The sequence below is a fragment of the Clytia hemisphaerica genome, unplaced genomic scaffold (genome assembly GCF_902728285.1).
Source record: "Clytia hemisphaerica strain Z4C2 unplaced genomic scaffold, Clytia hemisphaerica genome assembly, whole genome shotgun sequence".
Lineage (NCBI taxonomy): Eukaryota > Metazoa > Cnidaria > Hydrozoa > Leptothecata > Clytiidae > Clytia > Clytia hemisphaerica.
Window position 1 is genome coordinate 1,637,761 of NW_027103839.1, and position 10,028 is coordinate 1,647,788.

The window sequence follows — 10,028 nt, forward strand, 5'->3', positions numbered from 1 at the left end:
TTGCAAAAACCCCTAGGAAAATAAAAGAAATTAGATAAAAAAGAGGCTGATTCGCGAAATTTTGTCCACGCGAAAATTTTAGATTCTCGATTCGCGAAAAAAAGGCCACGCGAAAATTAATCCACTTAAGGTATATACGACATTGAAATTTTGTAGTTATTTGCCGAAAAAGTCATACCCTATTGCCGGAACTTTAAACTTTTTTTCCCAAGATTTTGAATATATTAATATGATGAGAAAAAGTACCCAAATAAGCAATTTTTTGTTACACAATAATCAATTTGAGTACTTTCTGCAAGGTAAAATTTAACAGTATATAAGTTTTTCAGGAATTCAATAAGTTGGTCTATAAGTCATCTCAGAAAATGCGTGTCGGATATATACGACATTGGCAAAGGAAAAGAATTTTTGAATGTCGGATATATCCGACAATGGCAATCAGGATACCAAAAAAAATTAGATCCCGGCAAATGGTGTGAATAATTGATGAAGTCACGTGATCAAGTAGTATATAAAGCACGTTTTTTGTTGTGAAATCAGCGTTTTTATTTAGTTGAAATTTGAGCTTATAGAAGGAACATCTTGTGAAATTTTTAATAGAAAAAATACAGTCCTCTTTATTTGCTTGGAATCACAAATGGGAAGGGGTGTTAAAATAAGGTATCGACACGGAAAGGGTTAAACATGGATTTTATAAAATATTACCTTTTTCGTATATGTATGGTCGGCAAAGCCATTTGCTGTAATTTCACCATCAGCTTCCATTACAAGAGGGTAATCTCGTTCTTCTACTGATAGAACTGCTCTACCAAACTGATGAACTTTTTCCCAACATGGTACAGCAGGTTGATTGAATAGATGAAGACCAAACATTTGCCATTGTTGCATTTAGCGGGAACAGCCTTCTTTTAGTTCCTTTTGTTGGATGCCTCACTGAGATGACTGTGTGGTCTTCATTCACTTCAGGCTCAGGAAGCACCCTGGCCAAACGATCTTGTTGTAGCTTGTGCAATGTTTCTTCTTCTTTCGCTTTGTTGACTTTTTCCCTATCAGCTTCTTGGCTTTGAATAAGAGCAGCATCCATTTCTTCTCTTAATTTTGTTCGATCTGCTGCTGATGATCCAATGAGTCAGCTCTATAGAAGAGATATTTCGTTCTTAAAAAAACTTCTTAAAAGACAAATCACTAACTGTAGTCCATTAATATTGTATTATGGCCAATTAGGCTTGTCCTAAAATATTTTCCCAAGGAACAAGGGTGCCAAAATTTCAGCCAAATCCGACAACTTTTGAAGTCTCCAGGCTTCCCAAAAGTTTTAGCCTCGTTTTGAAGAAAAACTCGTCCCCAGGCCTTAAAAATCAAAGTTTTAGAAAAATGAAAAACTCACCCCCAGGGGATTTGTCCAAGGAACAATTGTACAAAATTTCAGACAAATTAGACATGTTTTGAGCCCTCCAAACTGCCCCAAAGTTTTTACGACAGACAGACATTATCAGATTATAGCTCAACTGAAGTTGAGAATGAAGACTTGAAAGTTGAAATTCATCCTTCATGGTCGCACTGGATATAATCGATGATTGATCATGGTTCAAAACAACGTTTTGAATGGATAGTTTAGTTTAAACCAATGATTTGAATAGATGTTGTGGGTGTACTTTGTAAAGGTGTAAAGGAACATGGTCTCAGAACCCAACTTGATAACACATTTAAGGTGGGATTTGTGAAGTATGGACTGAGACACTTACTTGACTAGACGCATTGGATGCAAGGTTGAAGTTACCATGGTTTGTATCCTCAGTTCCAGTGGTCAAGGGCAGGCTTTGCAAAGGAGGAACAACCGTATCAGGGGTTGGTGCTTCGTAGTACCTTATCTGGGGAAAAAAGTTGGCAAATAATTCATTAAGGAAAGTCGGGAATAATTTAGTCACCTGGTAATATTTTAGTCACTTTTCCCTAAATAAATTATAAAATTAATCACTGTTCCCTGACGAATAATAAGTTAATTTGAAATTTTGGAAAAAAAATAAAGCAGGCTATAAATCCATAAGGACTTTTTTTTAAACAAAAGAAAAAAACAAACTATATGTCGCTTCTGGTGATTTTATTTCCTATCATATTGATTTTGATAATCAAATGGTGATCGATACTCATGATTAATTATAGCCTGGATATCCAGGCTGTAAACTATTTCACAGTCTAGTTTTTGATATTTTATGTTCTGGTTTACAGCCTGGTCTCCCTAGAGCGATTTGCATTCTCTTTAAGAGAATGCAGTCCGCTTGCTTGCACTCACTTCGCTAAAACCGTAAGGGCCAATCTACACGGCGTTGAGCAATTCTAAAGCAAAAATAGGATAGTCCTCCAGTTTCTAGTGAAGATAGGGCTTTCTGTTACATGAAAACATGAAAAAGAAGAAAACAGGGGCAAGTTCATTTTCCAAGAAAACATGGTTGGTCATGATAATGCATGCAAACTTTTTTCTGGACTTTGGTGTAATCTTTGGATGTTTTAAATAGTTTTAGATCTTATAAGACTGCTTTTTATTACTTTCTGTTTTGCTGCCCTGGGTTGGCTAGGAAACATGGGTTTTCACTTTCATTCTCTAGGGAGACCAAGCTCTATAATTTTAGAACTTTGTATGTTGAGGTAAATTTTGTTTTTTCTAAAATTTTGAGCTTGGATATCCAGGCTAGATTAATTAATACTCAAGATTTCTATGACACTAGATTACTACCTATCGATCATCGTAATCAATCAATATCTAATCTGTTGATTACTTGTTATAATTATCCATAGATTGCAATCTGTGATTGATGCTTTGAATAAAAAGTTTGACCAATGGCTTAAATAGATTTTGTGGGTGTACTTTCTAAAGGAGCATGGTTTGAGAACCTAACTTGATAAGACATAAAAAGGTGGGATTTGTAAAGTAAGTTTTTGAGACACTTACTTGACTAGATGCATCGGATAAGTTTTGAACAGAATGGTTGGAGTCAGCATGGTTCGCGTCCATAGTTTCAAGGGTCACAAAGGGTTTGCGGAGGAGGGGAATCAAATGGATTATCCATACCAAAGTTTGGTGCCTCATAGTAGAGGAAGTCGTCCTCTTTAATATTCCTTCTTTTAGGCAGTGTTTCATCCCCTTCAATTTTGTCAATGGTTAATTTGTCAGTATGGGACAAAAGACACAAAGTTATGTTTTTGTAATCCAACCCCGAATCATCTTTATATTTGGATAAAATGAAATCATCGGTTGTCCCAGGGATGAAAAATGCAGGAATACCAGTTTCATATGCCAGAAGATATGTTTCTTGTGGATCAATGACATCAGGGTGATAACTTTTCATACGCCTAATTCCCAAAGTCAAAATATCATCATACGTCGAACTATTAGAGAGTCTCAATAATACTCTCATTTTGTGAACTCTTTTCAGAGAACCATCTTTTTGCCAACCAAGAATCCCAATATATATGTTTACAGCAATGTTGACATTCTTTTTATTACTTTTTATTACTAGCTTCTTCGTTTTATTGACTTTTTCAAACCAACTTGTTGATTTATGTTTTTTGTATTGCTCAAAGGAAGGAGTTTGTGCTGAAAAAAAGATTTTTTAGAATTAGAGGTACCATATAATATACTCAGATTTATTTGTAATTTATATGTAATTTATTTTAAATAAGAATGTTCATGATTGAATTGGCCATAAAGTTAAAAATGTCTAAGAATATTGTGTATCGTAATAAAAGCGTGTATATTGAGAACCATCTTTGTGCCAACCAAGAATCCCAATAAATATGTTTACATCAATGTTGACATTCTCTTTATTACTTTTTATTACTAGCTTCTTCGTTTTATTGACTTTTTCAAACCAACTTGTTGATTTACGTTTTTTGTATTGCTCAAAGGAAGGAGTTTGTGCTGAAAAAAAAGATCAGTTAATTTCTAATAAATTATTTATTAGAATTAGAGGTACCATATAATATACTCAGATTTATTTGTAATTTATATGTAATTTATTTTAAATAAGAATGTTCATGATTAAATTGGCCATAAAGTTAAAAATGTCTAAGAATATTGTGTATCTTAATAAAAGCGTGTATATTATTTATGTAATGTGTTTTCATGAAATTTCAAGTTACTGAAAAACATAGGGTTCTAAATCTTCAAAAACTTTGATGTGTGGTTGCTTAGGAAGTCAGGAACTTAATTTACTATCTAAAACATAATTAACAAAAAATAACTGTTTGTTTGAAAGGATAGGTTGGATCAGAAAGATCAATATAATTTTTGAAATACCTTTTCTAAGGTTTTCTTTGGTTTTGTCCGGAACTTTCACTAAAAAACAAGCAACAGGCTGAATCCACTTATCTGTTTTATTATACACGCTTTTTTTTTTATAAGAATAGTGTACTTTGGTTGAGGGTGAGCATTATTCTTATTTTTCTATTGTTCTAAACAATAGGCCTATTGTTTTAAACCCGAAACCTCACCCTGATATTCTTATAGAAGTTATTTTTATAAAAGAAAAAGCGTGTAATATAGTTATTATAATAAAAGTTAAAAATGAGAAGATACTCATGCACCAAAATTCAGAAAAAACTAATGAACCAATCATTAGTGTGTAAAAAATGTGAGAAAAAAAAGTTTGTATAAACGACAGGAGTAATTTTATTATTCATTAAGTTCATAAATGTCTGTCATTTCTACAAATAAAGTTCTCGGGCAATTTGTGGCCAGTCCAAATAACAAAGGCTGTAGGAAAACGAGCAAAAGAATAACTGAATAAGGAGACCAATATAATGAAGTTTAGTCGGCTGGTTGTGCCCTAATTGTTTTTTCAGTCTATCTATCTATCCATCTATCTATTTGTAAATTTCATCACTTAGGTAAAACTTGAGCATTCCTTAAAAAGTTTTAGCCTCATAAAAATATTTCCCAAGATATTTGCGGCTGACCCAAAGATTTAGCCTCCTTTAGGCAAAAAACTCGCCCTCAGACCCCAAAAACATTTTCAAAAAAAAAGAAAAAACATTCCCAGGTATTTTCCCAAGGAACAAAAAAAAAACTTGAGGTACCTAAGGCACTCCCCAATGGTCGCATGAGGTTCCGCCCCTTAACGTAAATGTTTTTTAGGTTTTTTTCGAAGTATTTTGATATAGAAAATGAGATGGGGCATGGTCAGATGGTCCCACTTGCTCCATAATTGAAAAATTTCGAGAAAACCTCATTTTTGCCCCATTTTGATGACGTCATAAAAAGAAAATCTTGAATAACTTTAAGTTGGAGAAAGCTTTTGATTTCCAATTTTTACCAATGGTGTAAATCGACAAAAGGAAGCGATCTACGAAAAAAACTTTTTCAATTTCTGCTGACGTCAGCAAAGATTGCAAAAAAACCATTTTTGCTGAAATATGCTGACGTCAGCAAAACATCTTAATTTTTTTTTCTTCAATCGCTTCCTTTTATTGATTTACACATTTGGTGAAAATTTGAAGTCAAAGGCTTTTACCTACTAGAAGTTATTCAAATTCTTATTTCTGTGACGTCATCAAAATCATGAAAATTGGCTGAAAAATTAGGTTTTTCTCAAAAAATTTCAATTTTTCAGAAGTGGGACCATCTGACCATGCCCCATCTCATTTTCTATATCAAAATGCTTCGAAAAAACCTAAAAAACATTTACGTTAAGGGGCGGAACCTCATGCGACCATTGGGGAGTGCCTTAGCTACCCCGAGAATCCGACAATCATTGAAGTTTCTAAGGTCCTAAGTTTTAGCCTCCTTTAGACGAAAAACTAGTCCCCAGGCCCCGAAAATGGAGATTTTCAAAAAATTGACCCTCAGGTATTTGTCCGGGGTACAAGTTTACAAAATTTGAAACAAAATAAATTTACAATTTTTAGTTTTAGCCTCGTTTTTGCTAACCCCCCAGGCCCCAAAAATGAATTTGGACGTGCCATAAGTTGCCTCAGTTAAGTTTAATTTATTTTTAATAAGGAAATATATTTAATATACACTATGAACTTGTCTGCCAACTCTTAAGTAACTCCTGGAATAATTGTACACAAAAATACAATTTCTTCAAAGATCTGTAGACCACTCCTGAGGCAGGTGGTACTTTAGGCAAAAAAAGATATGGGGTGTGCTACTGGTCAGGGTAATTTTTTTCGCTTTAAAGAATACCTTGTAGGTAGCAAAAACACCAAAATTTGAATTCCATCTTGTAGGGTCCCTTTTTTGAAAGTTTGAGAAAAATATGGAAACTTTAGCCAAAATTTGGGAATTTGAATCCTGAATGGGTGCCTTTTTCACGATTTTTGGCAAAAAATTGCTAAAATTTATCCGACTACATGGTCCATTTTTTAAAGCCAAGCCTGCCCTGTCGGACCACAAGGTGAGCACCCAACCCCCTGGAACCACTCACACATTTTTACTTGCAGGGGAAGTAAATTAAAGGAATCTAAAGGAATTAGATTTGTATTCAATAAATCATACAAGTTTACTGGTTTAAAATGAAAATCTTAAATTAAAGTGTCAGCCTTTTTAATCAGTCAAAACTTTTTAAATTTAAACTAATGTACCTTTATGGCTTGGTGTAGATGCAGATGCAGATGCAGATGAAGAAAGCTCTAAAATAATTATAACAAAAAAATATCAACAAGGCCAACCCTAAAAAAACGTTTGTTTCCGCGTTACTGGCTTTTAAATCCCTGAAATTTTGAAAACAAACAAACAAACATTTTAACAAAATAAAATTATAGTTTTTGAACTCAAGTAAACTCTTAGTAAAGGGAGGGGGTGGAGAAAATTGCCGAATGGAGGGATATAGTGATTTTATCAGTATCATTGTAAAACTACCGAGTATATATACCATAAAAAAGAAAACTATATTAGAAAAAATTATCAAGTGGGTGGGGCAGGATTTTTTCTCAAGAGGGAGGACCAACCCACAAGGACACTAATGATCGTCACAAATTTGACACGGTTAGTTGGTTGGTAAAATAAAAACATTACTTTCATAATTGGTCGGCAAATTATTAAAAGGAATATGTCAAATTCCCAAAATCTGTTCTCAAATTGCATTGATTTATTCCATATTCCATATTAAGTCCTTTAGACCAGACTGATGTCAGTCAGTCAAGAACAACACTTCAGATTAGCTGAGAGTTAAATTAGCAGAATTCTGAAAAATTATGCAGAATTACGACCTTTATAAATAATAATAGACTTTACTTACTGAATCCACATTCACAGCAAAAAGATTTAGTGCCACAATCAAGGCCACAATCAGAACAGAATGTCATATTTTCTAAATCTAAAATGTTTAGAAAAAAACATCTAAAAATGTGACAGATATTATAAAGTGCATAATAGTATACTCTCTTTTAAAGACGATGTCACTCGAATGGAATCAAATGAAAATTAAAAATAACCTAGCCTAGGCTGCTAACAAAACATGCTTCTCATACGGACTACCAGTCAAGGAGAGTACACGTTTTTATAAGAACATTCAAATTGGAGGAAGCTTTCAATGTTCTTAGCTTTTTTGGCCTCAAGCCTTAAAATGTTCTTTATAGTTAAGTCTTTTAATTTAAGTCTCAAAAAATTGCTCATTGGGGACTTAATTGGCTCTAAACGCGATTTTCCTCAATTATTATGTCAACTGGCTTAACAACCTCTTTACTTTGTATCGAAACACGTGTACATAATCAAAAACAAAAAAATATTCTTATTTCTTTACTATTGAAGCCAGAAAAGTTCTTAGCACGTTCTTAATTTTTTTTACCTCTCGAAGCCTTACGTTCTTATAAAAAGAATGTGGTACCACAAATTTATTTAACAAGTGTAGCTTAAAATCAAAGGGATTGTTTAGCTGGATCGTTGGGATGGTCGATTAGCTGATTTAACATTCTTGTTTACATCTCACTGTCATCACTTTTTAATTTTAAGGGACAGCACCCTTAAATTAAGGGACATCAGTCCCTTTTTCAAGGGCTGTCCCTTAATTTGGTATTACCCTAGACTGATAAAGTAGAAAAACATTGCTAGTCAAAACACACTTCAATGGGACCTGATGGGATTCGAACCCACCAATGAAAGTGTATTTGATTGTGAAACCAGTGTGTAACCGCTGAGCCATCGATGGACAGCAGAAATGGGAATTAGAAACTATTCATAATGGTGGCAATAACACTACCGGTGCTCCTACCAGTGCCCCTAAAAGTGCACTTCAGGCACTATATTATGATTTTGGAGCTCCAACCCTAACCCTAACTGAAATGATCGAAAATCGGATTGAAAGCAATAGAGATATATTACCAAGATCCAGCAACAGGACAGATCCTAACAAACCTTGCGGCCAATGCATAGTGTGCACCCCCCCCCCACTCTGCAGGGGGGGGGGGTTTGGATTTTTGGGTCTAAATTCACCATGTGCATGTGGGACCTTGAAATTCTGGGCTTTGAGGTGGGGGAAGTAGGCTTAGGTGGGGCTAGAAAAGTTTAGGTGGGACTTCTGAAAACTTCTCAATAAGAATCTAGATATACCAACTCTGAATCAAAAACTTAAATTCATAGCTTGTTGTTTCATAGTTTGAAAATACTTCACTAACCCTACACCTGACCTGAGAATAAGTTGAAATAAAAGAAGGGAAGGTCTAGGAACAGAACTTTTTTTTAAATGAAACTTTCATGGCATTCAATCCCCTATTTTAGGTGGGACTTGGCAAGTCAACTATCAGGTGGGAGTTTCTCAAGTGGTGGGACCTTGAACCCCTCTGCACACTATGGCCAAGGTGCAGGCCATCACCAGAACCATTAGACAAAGAACACACAGACACCAAGAACACCAGCTCACATGCACTCCACCAGCCACACCACACCACACAAAATAATTTTTCTTACCAAGCCGATGGACGATGGAAAAACAATATTATATTGCGTTGTCATGAACAAATTCAAACTGCCGTGGACAAATTCAAAATGCCGTGAACAAATTCAAACTGCCGTGGACAAATTCAAAATGCCGTGAACAAATTCAAATTGCCGTGGACAAATTCAAACTGCCGTGAGAAAATTCAAATTGCCGTGAACAAATTCAAATTGCCGTGAACAAATATTCAAATTGCCGTGGATTTTTTTTTTACTTGGCAGTTGTGGGCCACCGTACAAATATGATTAAGATATTTTAAACTTTTTTCCTTCCTTCCGTCAAGAAGTTTATAGTTTATTATGCAATATTTTGTAATGAAGGCTATTTACTGTATTTACTCTGACAATAGTTATTTCTTCACATTTGTCAGTGACGGAACTGAAGGGGGTTTAAATTCATGCCAGAAAGTCTTCATTCACTTGTAAAGGGAAATCTTTTTTTAGGGTAACTATTTCAGGATTATAAACTTTGAAAATCAAAATGAAGGATCTTAAAGATCAATCCAAAATCGCAAAAATTAGCGCTCTTCTTGCAAAATAAAGAAGTTCAAACAAATAGATTAATCACCGATTGAAAGTAACTGTTTTTTTTACTACGTTTTCTAATTTGGACTGCCAATTTTATTGGAACAGAAGAAATTTCAATAAAATTAATAAAATTGTGTTGTTGTACTCATCTGATTCGGTAAAAAATTGTGTAAAAGAAAGAGAACGAGACAGATTTTTTTGGGACTTGGATTTGGTTGATCGTTAAGATGTAATAAAAGAATCTTATTACTTTTTCTAAAGAACGCGTCATCTCTATCACTTTAAATGACCAAATTAGTGAAGTATCTTGTAAAAACTCCAGCTCATCCCGATTTTTTGTACACCTTACTTTTACAAAATTTCAACCATCTTCCATCTTCTATCATCCATCATACAAAACAACTTTACAACAAGATTTTCTTCAAACATCTGATGAACCCATTACAAAAAAGAGGGTTGAACAAACATCAAACAATTTTAGAGATGATACAAAAAGATAAGCAAATAAAAATTTCTTAAGAACAACATCATTTTTAGAATGAGATTACTTTCGAAATAACCCGGAAAA